Below are 18,227 nucleotides of genomic sequence, written 5' to 3'. Positions count from 1 at the left end.
GGTCAAAGGGGGTTACGGAAATGGTGCTGTGGTCACAGTCATCAGGTCTCAAGCAAACTGAACCCCTGAGGAACATCAAGGTGTAGTAGAGGCGTCACTCATTGTCCCTTTACTCCTCACTAAAGACATTCTGTTGACACAGCTGTTTTATTTCCCTCCTGAAGTTTGCAGTTCATCTGTAAGCATCTGTCTAGAGTAAATAACTCATCTTGAAGGGCCGGCTTTGAAATGCAGCCCAACCCACCAAAGAGGACGTGAAACACTGCTTCTTCTTCAGAGCCTAGACACCGGAGATGGAAGTGAAAAGGAAAAAAACATTTTAACAGACATGCAAAGAGCTTCTGCCTCATGTGCTTGAGCTTGATTGTCATCTTCCATTAATTTAATTGGACTTTACCATAGCAGGGTATGAAAGGCCCTTTCTGCTTGAGTTATCCATATATTTGTGGTTCAGAGCAGATTTCTGACGAGTAAAAAGAAAAAGAAGTAAATCACTCATGCATAAATTCCAGTCTGTCATTGCCAGTACTATTTTATTTACAAGTTCCCTACCTTGTTCCGTAGATTTTATCATGAACATGTTTGCCAATCTGATTTTGATCTAGAGGAATAAGAAAGAGGTCTTTAATTCAGGTGTTTAAATGGAAGAATGAGTTTTAAATGTGTGTGCATGCTAGTAATGCATGTTACAACAGCTAGAAGACAGCCCTACAAATAAAATGTTCCCTCAACATGATCATTAGGATGTCCAATGTCAAAAAGTATCCAAAACAGGCAATGTTGGGCCTGTAGTGTTGAAATGCTGCTTGCACACGGTGGCAGTTGCCCCGGGCAACATTAAAAGGGGGATGAACAAACACCAGATGAAAAATGGAGATGTACAGGTCCTTCTCAAAATATTAGCATATTGTGATAAAGTTCATTATTTTCCATAATGTAATGATGAAAATTTAACATTCATATATTTTAGATTCATTGCACACTAACTGAAATATTTCAGGTCTTTTATTGTCTTAATACGGATGATTTTGGCATACAGCTCATGAAAACCCAAAATTCCTATCTCACAAAATTAGCATATCATTAAAAGGGTCTCTAAACGAGCTATGAACCTAATCATCTGAATCAACGAGTTAACTCTAAACACCTGCAAAAGATTCCTGAGGCCTTTAAAACTCCCAGCCTGGTTCATCACTCAAAACCCCAATCATGGGTAAGACTGCCGACCTGACTGCTGTCCAGAAGGCTACTATTGACACCCTCAAGCAAGAGGGTAAGACACAGAAAGAAATTTCTGAACGAATAGGCTGTTCCCAGAGTGCTGTATCAAGGCACCTCAGTGGGAAGTCTGTGGGAAGGAAAAAGTGTGGCAGAAAACGCTGCACAACGAGAAGAGGTGACCGGACCCTGAGGAAGATTGTGGAGAAGGGCCGATTCCAGACCTTGGGGGACCTGCGGAAGCAGTGGACTGAGTCTGGAGTAGAAACATCCAGAGCCACCGTGCACAGGCGTGTGCAGGAAATGGGCTACAGGTGCCGCATTCCCCAGGTCAGGCCACTTTTGAACCAGAAACAGCGGCAGAAGCGCCTGACCTGGGCTACAGAGAAGCAGCACTGGACTGTTGCTCAGTGGTCCAAAGTACTTTTTTCGGATGAAAGCAAATTCTGCATGTCATTCGGAAATCAAGGTTCCAGAGTCTGGAGGAAGACTGGGGAGAAGGAAATGCCAAAATGCCAGAAGTCCAGTGTCAAGTACCCACAGTCAGTGATGGTCTGTGGTGCCGTGTCAGCTGCTGGTGTTGGTCCACTGTGTTTTATCAAGGGCAGGGTCAATGCAGCTAGCTATCAGGAGATTTTGGAGCACTTCATGCTTCCATCTGCTGAAAAGCTTTATGGAGATGAAGATTTCATTTTTCAGCACGACCTGGCACCTGCTCACAGTGCCAAAACCACTGGTAAATGGTTTACTGACCATGGTATCATTGTGCTCAATTGGCCTGCCAACTCTCCTGACCTGAACCCCATAGAGAATCTGTGGGATATTGTGAAGAGAACGTTGAGAGACTCAAGACCCAACACTCTGGATGAGCTAAAGGCCGCTATCGAAGCATCCTGGGCCTCCATAAGACCTCAGCAGTGCCACAGGTTGATTGCCTCCATTGAAGCAGTCATTTCTGCAAAAGGATTCCCGACCAAGTATTGAGTGCATAACTGTACATGATTATTTGAAGGTTGACGTTTTTTGTATTAAAAACACTTTTCTTTTATTGGTCGGATGAAATATGCTAATTTTGTGAGATAGGAATTTTGGGTTTTCATGAGCTGTATGCCAAAATCATCCGTATTAAGACAATAAAAGACCTGAAATATTTCAGTTAGTGTGCAATGAATCTAAAATATATGAATGTTACATTTTCATCATGACATTATGGAAAATAATGAACTTTATCACAATATGCTAATATTTTGAGAAGGACCTGTATTTTCCAGTTGTGCCCTGAATTAGATCGCTTCTTAGCAAGAGCAGTCAATAAAGAGTTAGCAGATGCAGCTTGTTTGCTGCTGACATTAGAAGGACTTTTTTGAGGGTTCCTGTGATGTCTTCTTTGCTCTTAGCAAGAGGGCCTTGGTGCTACCTTCAGCTACAATCAACCAGGAAAACTGAAGAAATTCCAAGCTTATAAACTGGGACATTTTCTGTGGATGTTTGTATCATGGAAGGAGCCATAAAAAAGGAAAATTGTTGTGAAAACAGGTGAACCTAGTAGGGCCTAGCTGAGAGACCCAAATACTTGAGGAAGTACATCCACACAAGGGAGTATACCCAGGCAAAAGTTAAAATGCTATATAAGGTAATGTTATATTTGTCTGTTGTGTAGTTTGCACGAACATGAATCTGTAGTGCTAACTTTAAAGGCAAAGGAGCTTTCTATGGAACAGAGATGGGTCTGCAGATATTGTGAGGAGGGTGATGACTTGATCCAAGACTTTGTGAGGGACAAACCTGAAGCTTTTGCTGACTTGTGTTTCCTGCCTTCTGATTAGTTTTGATAGGGTTTGACCAGGTTTTGCTGATCTAACATTTGTTTGCAAATCATTTCAGTGGGTTCAAGGCAAACGTTAAAGCAAATGCTACTTTGGTTCAGGAGATTGTTTTAATTAGAAAGCTGTCTCACATCAGTGGTCTCATATGCTGAATTATCTTAAGTACAAAACAATGAAAACCTAAAAACAAAATCAGTTTATTTTTCAAATGAACAAACATGAACACATAAAGAACAGTATGTGTCCCTGATATAAATATAATCTTATATTTTGTTAGATGGAGCTCTCTTCATTGTAAGAAGCATAGCCCTTTGACACCAGTCAAGTTTGAAAGTGAAATGACTTCAGCACATATTTAGTATAATCACCATTTGTTCTGTACTGTTCTAAGGACTTCTTTATCCTCCACATTGAACAATATTTGTAGAGACACTAAATCTTACCATTATATCTTGCAAATTAATGACCATGTTGAAGAACCCTTTATAAAAACCTCAGTAATTGACATCCAACAAACTACTATGATTTTAGCTCTCAGTAGTTCTGAAATGTTAAAAAATGAAAAGATTTGCTTAAGGGAAGTTTTAAAAGCAACTGGCTGAGGCGGAGGTTAGGGTTGCAGAAGGAGGTGCTCGATCGGGGCAGCATTAATGCAGGAGCCTCCACTGGCAACGGTAGAACTGAAGCTTTGTTTGCAAGCAAAGTTTAATGTGGCGTGTTACCAACAACATGCTCTGCAAAAATTATGCATTTCAAACTGCTTCCTGAACTGGACACAGGATGGTAATGTGAAAAATAAGAGAAAAATACATGGACAAAAGAGATATTCGTGGTAGGCAGTTGACACAGAGGTCATAATCATCTGGGAAAGAAAAATACATTTATGAAACAGGATATGTTGCATTGACAAAATGTACCTTTAACTTACTGTGAATAGCAACAACAATACAGGAGGTGATTGTATGTAAATGTCAACAACTAGTCCTGAGACTAGAGGGTCTGTCTCCTATGAGTGTCAGGAAGACCAATTCAGAGATTAGGTAAAAGTGTTTTAAAACTGAATCTAAAATATTTGCCATTAAGCCTACAAGAGAGCAGGTCAATGACTTCATTAAAATTTTGTATATTTTTGTATCAACATCACATCACAACATAAGCAAGAGCAGGTGTTTAAAACAAGAAATGTATTTTGTGGTTACACTACAAAACAATATGCTATTATACCTTGTATCAATCTTACTTCAAGTTTTAGGTGAATCACTGAGCTAATCAGTCCAAGTCCATGGTGTTCAACCTTACAGATTACAAATACCTTTTTTTATGAATACATTTTGTCATTTCAAGTTTGTCTTTATTTTTATTCCTACCTCTGGGAACTCCTTCGACACTATTGGAAAATCATTCCAGGTGACCACCTCATGAAGCTCAGAGAGAATTTTGATGGCTTCTTTATGTAGCCAACACATATCGTCCGAAGGCAATTTACAACTTCAGTTCAATTAAATCATACAGATTTCAAGTCAGGTACACACAATTATCAAACAACGCAGTCAAATTAAGTTTATTATTCAAATTGGTTAAAAAGTTTTTCTGTCTCAGGAGACTCAGCAGATTGCATTGAATCAGTAACTTGCAGCATTCACTCCTCCTGGATGAGCACGTAGAGACAGTGGGCAGTCGTTTGCATTTATCTTGTATGTATCTACAATATAGAAGACGATAAAAACAAAGAAAAGCCGCTGAATGACAAATATGTGTCAAAACCTTTTTACTGGTAGTGTGATTCGAATATAGTATTGAAGGTTGAAGTTATTTGGCTGTCAGTTTTTCCTGAGCCATTTGCACCCACCCTACTGCTACTTTTCTGCCTCTGAGGCGAAGGCATCACAGGACATGGAAGAAAGAGAATAAATCAAAGGAAAGACAATAAAAACTGACTTCCCCCAAACAAACAAATTGCTTGAAGTATAACAGTGACATTTCCCTTGTCACAGAGAGGCGTGTCAGACAAGCAACAAACCACAGAAAGGGACAGTCCGGCCCCCACTGTTATAATAAACAGCTGCAATTCATGCTGATGAGCGTGAGAGAGCAGGCAAATAGTGTGTCAATATACTGAGTGAGAGATTTGTCTGCATAAAACAAAATCAATCCAATATTCATAAAGCATTTTGCCAGGCACAAATGACACTTAAGTAAAATAAAAATTACTACAAAAATATAGCTAGAGTTACTGCCTTGCAGTTGTGCTCCACTGCCAACAAGTAAAGCTACAGTCCACCTTTGACTTGGTGCCAAAAAAGCAGAGAGGTTGGACTTTGACCTTTTGGATTTAAAACATCAACGGTGAACATATTTGCAAAATCTGTGTGACCTGTGACTGCCAGAATGCCAAATCTGTATCATGAGTCCACAATCAGTTAACACCAATAATCAGGACGCTCTACTCCCACAGACATCTCCTGAGACCAATTAATAACAGGATAATTTGCCAAAACAATAACCTTCTGGTATAGGAAAGAAGATGAGGTGGTTTAGTCGTAAAAAAACAAAATTTTCTGAATCCAAAGAGATATTTGGGGTATCTAAATAGGCAATATGTGAAGTTGTAAGAGGTTTTCTTGTATTAATCAGTGGACAGTGGGATGAAAGTTTGGAGAATCAATTGAAAAACCTCTTTGGGTGACTGCATGTTTATAGTTCTCACAACACACACCAAGGACATCTGGCCTCCAACCACCATTCAAACACCCATCCTTTTTTCTTTGCTTTCTTTATTTTGTTCTTTTTTTCAAGGATCACAGGTGCTGAAGAAATTACCAAAGGCTGAAGACTAGCAACTCATTGCTTTGCTAATGGAAGGAATGAAAGCCTTGCAAATTTAATATAGCTTCACTCTGAGTAGTGGTTCCCTAACAGGTGCCCAGAGTCCAGCTAACAGCTGCTTGCTACCAGATGCTCTGGGCTAAAACCCAGTCAAAGCTGAGCCATTACCTACTCAAAGTCAAACTAATAGCTATCCAGTCAGGATAACAGCCAATAAAGCTGATTTAACAGCTAGTAAGAGTTGAGCAACAGTTACTCAGATACGTGCTTACTCGGACTCGGGCCCTGTTTACACTTTTCTGGTGAAATGGAAAAGTTCCTACTGTTCATTTGCATGACAATGGGACACTTTTCCTAAAAAATGGCACAATTTGAGAACAGGTTCCAGAGTGTTTGACATTGTCCCGGTCTCCTTTGTCGTGTAGACGGGGGAACTGGAATCTTTCTTATGGGGAAGCCCTGGCTCATGCGCAGAACGACTGAAATCAGTAGAAATTAATGTGCCACAACATAACATAACATCTGTCACAACATAACAGATGCTAACAAGTTTAAAATCAACAGAAAACGAAGATATCAAGAATAACATTGTTGGATTGCAGAGTACTGATTAATGACTGACTTATTTTCTCCCCCATTTTGTATGTAGGAAGAGTTTGCACGTTGTTGAGTTACAAAGATCATACCACCAACTAGTGGCTAGTCAGAGTTTGGCTTTCAACCATTTAGAGCTTTTGTTAGCTGTTTTGTTGGAACTGTTTTCTAGACTAGCTGAGCCTTGAGAAGTTTTTACCTTTTTTCTCCTGGAAGAAATTATTCTAGATTAATTAAAACTACTGAAACTCCAGTAAGATACTTGGTTTTTCAACTAAACCTAATTCATAAACAAATAAGCAAAACCCTAAAATTGAGTTTTAAAGCCACTTCAAGCGTTGTCTCCAAAAGGCATTTTAGCCAGCATAGTCAATCAAAACAGGGTTGTTTAGGAGCATGTGGGTGGGAGGGCTGAGCCAGACATTCAGAATAAGAGACAGAGAGAAGAGACAGCCAAATGGATGGAGTAGAACAACAAGACAGAATCAGCAACAGGGACTGATGGAATAACAGCTGACACTCACAGCTTGAGGAGAAGTGGAGAGCAGGCAGATCCACAAAGCAAGAGTTGAGGCGGATAAAAGTGAAGGAGATAACACAGAAGGATATGCAGTTCTGATCCAGACAGCAAACAGTCCTCTGTTGAAGCTTATTACAGCCACGAATTTGGTTTAGAACAGTCATCAAATGAGAGAAAGAAATGAATTAATTTATTTAAAGCATGAAAGGTGAGACGGCAAATAGGAGAAAGGTAAGGGCAAAGAAAAAGAAAGAAAGAGATCAGCGAAAAATGGCTCAGTGTGTGTTTTTATAAAAAGAAAATAGGCAAACGTGAAACTTTTGTCAAACTTACAAGTTAATACAAATGCTGAATCCTGGAATCATTAAGGCAAGATAAACAAAGACTCTTCTGTGAACTGAAGGGACATTTTTTTTTTGGCAACAGCAAAACCCTCCTGTGATCACATAAAACTTGAGCTCAACTTTGCCCAATCTAATTCACACTAAAAGAATAAAAGAACAGGAAGCTGAGTGACAGCTCTCCTCAAGAAAGCCCACACATTTGCTCCTCAATGAAGCAGCTGTGAATAGATCTTCTCAGTTGTCAGAAAAACAGAGACGTGTACTCAGCATCACACAGGTATAATACATAGACACAGCAGGGGGTTGCCTTTTATAATCAAACAGAAAGCACACACCTGCTCTTGACTCTCACTGTTATAGTAAGAGAAAAACTTTTCTTTTGCAGGAATAGCGTAATTATGACACTAAAACACATACAGCCTTGTCTAGGGCTTCACACCCGTTTTCACTACAGCTTTATTGTTACAAGCTGTGCAGAATATCAAGTAAAGAAGTAATAAACAAAGGTGTTTTATTTGAAATTCACCACAAATACATAGTGGATGTAAATGTGACAGTTTTACTGCTGGTATGGGTATAGGATTCATTCCTACTTGTTAAACCAACAGACTGCGTAATGGTGAGTGAAACACCCAGAAATGCATTCAGGGATTCAGAAAACATTTGTAAATTCAATTGTAGCAGCAACAACAACGCAAGATAAGAAAAGATACTCAAGATTTGATAGTACCCAGCAACAACAACGCAAGATAAGAAAAGATACTCAAGATTTGATAGTACCCAGGAAGATCAGAGGTAACTACAGCATCTATAACCTAATTTCCTGCCAAACAAAAGGCTTTCTGTCTTGCATGTTAAGAGTTCCAGCTTTGGTTTTGTGACTCATGCGGATTACTAACTAGAAAGAAAATCTCAAAATGATTTTTTTTTTGTGTAGAATTGATCAACTTTTGTTTAAGGTATTTGTGAATATATTAAACAGCAAAACAGAAATGTATTTATGTAACAATGTTCGTAAATCAAACCTACATCAAAGAGAGGCACAAAGTAGCAGGTCCAGGAGGGAAACCCAGACACCCTTTTGCCCAGCAACTCTAATTTAGGAAGATCCCAAAGTTTTCTCAGACCAGAAGGGACATAAAGTCCTGCCGCCAAATGGAGGCATCTGGAAGACATCCTGTTCAGATCCCCAAGTCACCTCAATCGCTTAGATGTTTAATGAGGTTAATTTGCTTTTATTTTTAAAATACCAAAAACTTTTTTTTTTTTGCGGTACTAGTGGCCTTTATTCTTCGAATTTTTTTAGACAGTAAGCTGACAGGAAAGAGGTAGAGAGAGGGATAAGACATGAAGCAAAGGTCACCTAGGCCAGAAGTCAAACCCACGACAGCTGTGTCAAGGACTGAAGCCTTTGAATAGAGGTCGCACGTTTTACCCCTGTACCACCACTGCGCCCAGAAAATAACAAGAATCTCTACAGGACATAGAGAACAGAGTGACAAACAGACAACAATCAAAGTACAACATTACAGTTTTTTTTTAATGCAAAAGCTGTTTGCGGCAATTGCGGCAATTAGAGAACATGAAATCAGATACCAAATTTGATCATTTATCATTCATAATCACAAATTAGAATGAGTAAGGAGAGGAATTATCAAGACGAAGATGATATGGTTGTCATAAAATAGCACGGGAGGATTCACTTAATGATTAAATCGGCATCTACTCACATGGATTTCATATGCCATTAGTCTCTGTAACTCTAATATTTCCTGAAGTGTTTTAGGTCTACAAGTAATACTGTTTCATGGACATGAGCTGAGAAACTATTTTTCAAACTTGAACTGCTCAAGCATAAAGCGTCATGAATATTATTTTGCAAAAAAAAAAAAATCTAGACAGCAACTTTGCATTTTATTGGTTCGAATGTGTTCAAAATGTTACATTTATGCTTACTACAGAGTAACAGACAAGTTCCACATTTTTTTTATTAAAAGCTCATGACTGGTACTTGCCAATGATTAAATTAGAATTAGTACAATTCTCATCTTGCTGGTAATAACAGCAGTGTTGTCCTTTGGGTAGGCCACTGAGGCATTTCTTACCCAACTGGATGTAAACTGACTGCTTGCTTAGCTGACAACACCAAGTAATTCTCTACATTGACCTTTAAAACCTTTCGGTGGCATAAGCACTTAAAATTTAAACCTCATTTGTTAATTGGTATCTGGGATGGATTTAATCTATCAAGATAATTTAAAATTTTCTTCTGTGTTAACTTAGTGTTTTTGATACTTACTTTCTGATATTTCTGTATGTGTCACTATTGTCCACTCCTTGCTTGCCCTCCAAGATGGGCTACAGGTATGTTTTGTGACATCATTGCAACCACCTTACAGTAGAAATTAGCTGTGTTCATATTAGCTTCTATAACTTGAATATGACTAGATGTTTTGTTGAGTAGCTGTTTGCTAATAGGTTCATTTGGCTCGATAGTGGTTTGGTAACTAGCTTACGTTTTCAGTGAGAGAAGCTTTGTAATGCTGATGTTTAACTTAGAAGCACTTAGTCTTTGTGTTCGAGTGCTCTAGAAGTTGAAAAAGAAATGTACATCAGCAACAACAAAAAGTTACAGGTGAGAGTACATTTTCTGCTCTTTAATAAGTTAACTGATTATGGATACAACTCCTGTGCAGAAAACTGCTCCTACCCCAGCCCTGCATGGATTTTTATTGCACAGATCTAGGGTGTTAAAGCTTTTTTTTTTTCACCAATAAAAAAGTTAACAAAGAACAAAGTCAAGACTATTTTAAATTTCATCCCAGCAGAGAGCTGAGAAAAGGTTGAGTGAGGTGTGAGAAAGGTGGGGAGGGAGTAGACGAACAAAGGGGAAGCAGCTATTAGTTTGGAGGATCTGGGAATAAAACATTTATAGGGTAAAATAAGGTTCCTTGAGTCCATCCGTCAGCTGTGGTGCAAAGGAAATTAGTCTCTGCTGCAGTCAAGTGTTGACTTTAACAATGCATATTAATTTTGAACTGCTGTTCTGGGTTACTCAGCTAAGTCATTTGTTCGGTTGACTTTGTCCACAATGAACTCTTTTTTTCAAATGTATCATAAATAAAGTTTGCCAGTCTTCTTCCTTTGCATCACTTCAACCAATTAGTCTTCATTTCTTCTCACTGCTTACATAACCTCCTCGTCAGATCAGCTTGTTTGTTAGTTTCTGTCTTGATAATGTCTTTTCAGAGCCAATACTAACACCATCAAACAGTGACATGTTCTACATCTTGACTGCATAAGTGACATTCAAGTACATTTCTGTTGGTATTTATTAGACATTTACAGTAATTTTGCATGTTGTTTGTGGCTGTGTTGGTCAGTGTATTGTAGAGCTTGACCCATAAAAACAATGGGAATTTTGACCAGTCAAAACTAAAGTTGCAACCTCTGAATTTTTTTTTTTTTTAACTTAATTGTGCATTTTAGTGGTATGTACCTTTTGGTCTAAAAAATATTCACAGAGAAGTGAATGGAAAATGTAACTAAAATGTGCAGAGTCTATCAGGAGCTGTTTTGGCTGACACCCAGCAGTTCTTCCAATGGATAACCTGGGACTTCCAGACATCATCCTATCTCTACACAATGGTACGTTCTTGTAATCATTCAGTTTTAGTTGTATCTAGTTGTTTTTGAAGACGTAATTTACCAAGTCACCATCTTCAGTGGTCGCAGTTGCAATAGCAACAAAGATATTTAGTTATGCTAATAGCAAAAACCACCAACCAGAAAAAAAAATACCTACTGTGGTTTTTATGGAAAAGACAACCAGTTTAATGTTTGCTTAAAATGCTAAATGAATGTTAAGTTTAGGCCATTTGCTTCAATAAACATTAGCCTATTCTGACAAGCTCACTAGCTGCTAACTTGACAGTTAACGCTGATTTGCTGTCAGCTTAAATGTAACTAGATTTTAGTTTCAGTCTTAGGATCTGTTAGCTTTATTTTTACTAGACTTTAGCTGAACTCAGTAGGTGTTAGCTTGACGCTCAGCTGTTAATGTGAGTAGTGTTTAATTGTAATAGTTATTTTACTCTGATTTAGTGCTAGCTTGACTATAAATAACTGTTAGCTTTAGTCTAAATAGCTGTTAGTTTGACATTGTGAGCTGTTAGCCAGACACCCCACTAGAGCTTTCTTTGATTTTTGAAATTTTAATCCTTGATTGCCATCTACTCCAGGTAAGACACTATCAACTAATCCATACACGTATAATCACAGGATAACCCTAGTTAAAATAACAACAACAAAAAGTCTTAAAGGGGGATTAATTTCAATTCATTTTGAATATATAAAGGTGATCGTATATTATACATAAGTGCTTCACATGTCATTAAAATTAGTGGACTTGTGAAGAACAAATGATCAGTATAGCTGTTAGCTTGACACTGATTGGCTGTTTTAATAGCTATTGTCTTGAATCTGACAACATATTATCTTGACTCTGATTTGCTGTTAACTTGACTTTTTCCATTAAAATTACCCTTAGTAGCTGTTAACTTGACTCCACGAGCTTTCTCCATGATTTTCTAAAATTAAGATCACTCAGACTTCTGTCTACTGCAATAAGACACTGATTATTACTATCAGTTAAAGAACAGGGATGTTTTTTTTTTCTTTCTACTACGGTGGACACAACTTACATCTTAAAATGCTGGACATGTGCAGAACAAAGACATTTTCCCTCTTATTTAAAACTTTTCACCTCAGAGCAGAGGGCAATTTTGTTTGATATGCTCATTCATACAGAACATGAAGGAACAAAAGAAGATTGACTTTGAAAGATAAACTGGAAATAAAAGAATGACATGCTGTTCCATTAATATTTACTTAAACATAGTTAAACATTTATTGAAAAGACAATAAAAGGTTCATTCTAAAGACTATTTTATGTGTATTTTTTCCTTTTGAAAGGCCCCACATTTAAATATATCCAATTCTTAGAAGAGCAACAAATTCTAGAGATTGTATTCCATTAAATATAAAAATTTAACATTTCATCAAATATAAATGGAATGAAATATTGCAAAAACCATATATGTTTCATAATCATTTAAATCTTTTGGTACATATTGTATTAATTCTGCAAGCTGTTTTCCTTTTTGTTGCCATTTAGTTTAATTATGTACCCCATTAGTGGGAATTAAATTTTATTAAATATGAGTTGCAGAAACAACACTACTGTTACCATTTTGTATGAACTGACAGCTAAACAGATTGGCAAACCTCACCAAACACATGACTCTGCCATCTGTCAGAAACGTCAGTCTGAAACGCCCCAGTCACCATTTAAAACTGCCACAACTCAATTGTCCCTGAATATCACGCTGCGGCCAGACTGTGAACTGGCAGCTGAATGAAGCCAGAGCAATGGAGCTGACGGAATAGGGAGAGTGAGAGTTCGGGGAGACCAAAGACGAAGAAACTGTGAATGGGACACACTGGTAGACAACTGACCAGAGAAAGGAAATGAAAGAAGAGGAGCATCCTGTGGAGATGAAGGACTTTTCAAAAGGAAGCGACAACAGAAAAAATAGTAAGGTGACTTACTCGCCCATTCTCCATTACCCTTTTTGATAGCATATAAATCTTTGAAGCTCTCCTTTATCATTGGAGGTGAGGAGTGTATACAGCATTGTTTTAGAAAAATCAGACATCAAGAAAAACAGCCAAATGTAGCAAAGTTATCTGATTAATTGCAAAGAGAATAAAAAGATCACTGAACCCAGATTTCTTTGTAATTTTCCTTTAGGATGCATTTTTGTTATCTTTCAAAGTGGTTCTGATAAATAGTTATTTAGACTTTCTAAAGGTCTTTTAAAGTTTTCTTTGGATTTCGGCAGTTTTTTTACTCATTTTCAGGAAACAGTTTAGCTGTTTATTAAGCAACAGAACTCTGACCTCTGAATCATTTAGACAACCTTGATCTTTCGGATTTTTAGCAGCAGCCCATTAAACCCCGTGACCCTGCTGCATATCTGCCTTCTGTTTTATTGTCATAGGAAGACACAGTGTCACAGAAAAAGAATGTGCAGACATCTCCTTACCACTAATTTGACACGTTTTGCATACACAATGTGATCTCCAGATAAGGCAGATGGATTATGTAAAAAGTTCAGTTGAATGAGGGTAGCAGCTCTCAGACACAATGTATACCAGACCTGTGTCACTGCTATAGAATTGATACAACTAAAATTATATTTTTTGATCCCAAGTTAAACTATCCAGATTCCTTGCCCACCTCAGCATGTTGGATTTTGACCTTCTTACTGAATAATTTGGCTAATCATTATTTGACCACTTGGGGGCACTTGCCGAGCAGTGAAAAGTCATTCTGAAACACTCCACTGATCCTTTAATATGAAACAAGAACATTTTAAAAACAAGCTGGTGATGTCACTGCAAAAGTAACATAACACCTCCTGACACAGCAAAATACAGACTTTCACATCCTTGATCCCAATACACATGCACTATTCAGAATAGGAATGCATCAGTGACGTGCAGTCAGGGGAGGCAGCAGAGGCAATGCAAGTAAAATACTAACAATGATAAAACTCTTTACATTTTTCTGTATGATTTTAGCATTTTTATGATTAAAACCGCTGAATTTTTCATTGCCGATTCAAATACATGGGAGAAAGGCAATGTGAGGCAGTGAACAGCTCGGCCTCACCACTGATGGCGCTGTGTCACACACTGTCTGATGCAGGCAGTTGGGGCATGCTCATTGCTGTCTATCTTTATATTGCATTATTACATGCGGGATTACACATGTACGAAACACGCTGACATTCCACAGTCTGTCTAATATATTTAAATAATGTGTGTGATGTATTTAATAGTTCTAATTGGCCATGGATGCACAGTGAAAATGGACAGGATGAGGCAAAAAGTACTGTGCCGAACTGATAGGGGGCATTGCTGAGCCCCATAGGCTCATACAGCTAACAGCACATTACTACATACTCTACTCTACATATGGTGTTTTCACCGACAAGTCCTGTAACTGTACTCTTGATGAAATTTGGTTGGACAAAATTCAAGATTACTTCTATTCTAAACTTGAGGATTTTTCTAAAGTGGACTTTCAGTTGAAACAGGAGGTTGTTCAACAAAACATCAAAGTTCGAAGGCATGCGAACCGAACTGGTTCAAGAACAAGAGTTCCTTCAGTGGAAAAACACTAACAGACAGGAAGACCAACTCTGGAGCTGATAGATTATCTTCAAACAAGTGGGAGAAAGGTATCTCTTTCTTTTCAACTTTTAAAATAATGAAGTGTATCAGTTATGGTCAAAACTGAAGTATAAGCTTCTTTTTTGGTTTCATATATTTGTACATGGTTGTTGGTGCCGGGCAGACTGGTCTGAGTATTTCAGAAACTGCTGATTTGTTTTCATTTTCATGTTATGCCAGTTGTTGGGTTTACAGAGAACAACCAGTTATCGGGTTGACAGAGATATGACATTTTACACATGAGGCCAGGTTGGATTGGATCATTTTTTTTGCTTAAAAATAAAATCATCAATTGAAAATTGCATTTTATATGAACTCAGATTACCTTTGAAACATTAACATAATATAAGTAAACACAGGAAAACATTTCTAAAGGGGTTATTACTTTTTCAAAGTACTGTATGCATCTACCATTTTCCATTTTTTCATGACCTTTATTGCTAGCTATTTAATGATTAATGTACTTTTGGTCCTGAAAATGTATGACAATAACTGTATGACAATAACTTTTGTTATATTCGAATTTATAGCATTTCTAAATATGGCTTTTTCTCAAACCTTTTTTTAAGTGAAGTTAGATAATCTTAAAAAAAACTTTTCACAACACTAAATTAAAAAATTAACTTGTTTGTATCTGTACACCTTTAGTAGAGAAAAATAATACTGCTTGGACCATATATATAAATGAAAAGAGCACAAGTCTATCTTAACTACTGGAAACTTGTCTTTGTAGCTCAACTAAACCTGTCTCAAACAATGTCTTATCTGATGGTCAGTCAAAATAAATTATCTCCAAATATAAACAGCCAACCTTAAAGATAACCATTACGCATTTTCCTGAAATGTCTCAGCCGATAACGGCTTGGGATAGCATGGCTTTCATTACAAACAGACGTATGTTCTCATGGTGGGCCGCATGTTTTCAATCTACTGATCACTGTCTCAAACCTGCTTATGCTTTAGGCTCAGCTGCTTTCAGGAGGTAAAGTGGAAATAAGTGCAGTGAAACTCCACAGGAGGCAGTGAGACATTGAAGGCATCATGGGTGACTGCGTAAAGTGCAAGATTATGTCAACAAACAGAAGCAGCAGCAACAGTTTCCACCTCCAGGTAAAGCACTCTAGATTTTTTTGTTTTTGTTTTTGCTTTTCATTTGGTAATATCGCTCAGTCATGAAACAACAAACCCAAACATTTCAGTGTATAGACTAATCACACACACTCATATTCAAGTGATTTGTATTAACCCACATCCCTCATATTATGTATGCAATCAGAAACTGGAAGACCTAAGTTCTGTCATATTTTGTTTTACCATGGTTGGGTTCCTTCCGACTCTTCCAAACATGTCTAGAAACTGATCTAATTATTTTCCAGGTCTTGATAGAAACAGATAAAGCTGCTAAAGTATACTCAATAATACAATCAAAGTAATGATCAAATGAAATATAGCCAGTGATGCGCAATGTCCAATTTAGTGGCTGGATGATTATTAGTTTCTTCTCAACATACAGTAACAATTTAATTACTCTTTATTAGGTAATTAATATTAATAACAATGTCTAAATCTGCCTTTATGTGTTTTTATGTGTTATGTTGTACTGTTTGGTTTTTATTGTTGTGCCTCTGTAAAGCATCTTTGACTTCCTAATGTTGTAATCATTATTATGATTATATTATTTAATATTAATATTTTTATATTTAATTAAATAATAATGTTGAATGTTCAATTCAATTCAGTTTATTTATATAGTGCCAATTCACAACACATGTCGTCTCAAGGCACTACACAAAAGTCAGGTTCATACATTCCAATTAATCCTAACCATTGAACAGTGCAGTCAGATTAAGTTATTTATTCAAATTGGATAAATAGTTTTTCTGTCTAAGGAAACCCAGCAGATTGCATCCAGTCAGTGACTTGCAGCATTCCCTCCTCCTGGATGAACATGTAGAGACAGTGGACAGTCACTGGTGTTGACTTTGCAGCAATCCCTCATACTGAGCATGCATATAGCGACAGTGGAGAGGAAAAACTCCCTTTTAACAGGAAGAAACCTCCAGCAGAACCAGGCTCAGTGTGAGCGGCCATCTGCCACGACCGACTGGGGGTTAGAGAGAACAGAGCAGACACAAAGAGAACAAAGAAGCACTGATCCAGGAGTACTTTCTATGGGAAGGAAAAGTAAATATTAATGGAAGTAGCTCCTTTAGTCGTTTAATCTAGAAAGAAATAACAGATAAACTTTGAGCCAGTTTTCAAGGTTAGAGTCTGAAAGAGAGCACATACAGTTAGTTACAGTAAAAGCTCAGTCAATCGCCATGTCTAGGAGAGAGAAAGGGTTAAACACTGAAAGACAGAGCTATGTGGATGATCGGTAGAGGGTGAGCATTAAGTTGTTGCCAGCAGAAGCTTGGACGATTCCCCTCTCCACAAAGGTGTCACAGGTAGACACAGAGTCAGGCCAGGTGTAGCTTCTAGGAAGAGAAAAGAGAGAGAACATAAAGTTAAAAACTGAAATAACAGCAAATAATGCAACATTGGAGAGTAGTGGGAGAATGTAGCAAAAAGGGTGAAAGTGGTCATTATGTCCTCCAGCAGCCTAAACCTATAGCAGCATAACTACAGAGATAGTTTCAGTTTCAGTTTATTTATTTATATAGTGCTTATTTACAACAATGTCATCTCAAGGGACCCCACAAAGGGTCCAGAACGGCGCGGGGCCGCCCTGGAGGCCAGACCAAGCCACCGAGTGCCAGAACCTGGCTACCCCAGAACGGACCACGTGTAGGGGTACTAAGTAAAATAATAAACTGATAAAGTTGGTCCTTCTAGAACCCACTGATGGCCATTGTTATACTAAAAACCACAAGGATCAGGATCCCTCTCTCTGTAAGACTGATTATAACCATTGGAAAAGAGAAGGGGTCATAGAGGTAGCAGGAATGGAGGGTGTGTTTGCACCTCAACCATAACTGAACCTGACTCCCCCTTACTCCATCCAACAGGGAGGCACACACAGGCAAAAAATAAGGAAGATAGCCTAAGCCACTCTAACTATAAGCTTTATCAAAAAGGAAAGTTTTAAGCCTAGCCTTAAAAGTAGACAGGGTGTCTGCCTCACGGAAGGTTTAGCGTTGTCCTGAGGAGATACCAGCCTAATAAGGCTGGGGTATTAGGACAAGAATGAAAAGGGTGAGCCAAGCTCTGACATTACTGAACAGCAAAACTCTGCACACACGGAATAAATTCTTACAATTTCTTAACATTCAAGAATTTATTAACAATTATAATTCAACTCAAAGTCAATCATATTTCAATTAACAAACTCTCTACTATTCTAGAAAAATTAAACTAAAACTACCAAGCAAAATATGAATGAACTATATACAAATATGAACAAGGGAATCTAAGATGGTTAAAACCATGACAGAGTGATGCAACGTTACCATTCAATGTTATTTATGTTTGAGAACCAAGGATTATCTTGAAAAATCTGGAAATGAGGTTACATTAATCTTGGAACTAACTTAGATAATAATTGGTATAGCTTCGAACCACCATTCACAATGCAAGATCAGATAAAACATTTAATTGAAA

The 18,227-nt window shown here is 37.7% G+C and overlaps 1 long non-coding RNA gene across 3 annotated transcripts in view; it reads left to right on the top strand.

Annotated features, from left to right (window-relative positions):
• Positions 1-12,733: 12,733 nt before the first annotated feature.
• LOC124881201 overlaps positions 12,734-18,227 on the top strand; it is a 41,575-nt gene continuing 36,081 nt past the window's right edge. For 2 of the 3 annotated variants that reach the window (XR_007041571.1, XR_007041570.1), the window contains exons 1-2: positions 12,734-12,929; positions 15,591-15,737. This is a non-coding gene — a long non-coding RNA (uncharacterized LOC124881201). The remainder of the gene's footprint in view (positions 12,930-15,590; positions 15,738-18,227) is intronic. The other variant, XR_007041569.1, reaches the window with a different exon arrangement.

The sequence above is a fragment of the Girardinichthys multiradiatus genome, chromosome 14 (assembly GCF_021462225.1).
Source record: "Girardinichthys multiradiatus isolate DD_20200921_A chromosome 14, DD_fGirMul_XY1, whole genome shotgun sequence".
NCBI lineage: Eukaryota > Metazoa > Chordata > Actinopteri > Cyprinodontiformes > Goodeidae > Girardinichthys > Girardinichthys multiradiatus.
The sequence above is the reverse complement of the archived record's forward strand: the minus strand, read 5'-3'. Positions and strand labels throughout refer to the sequence as shown.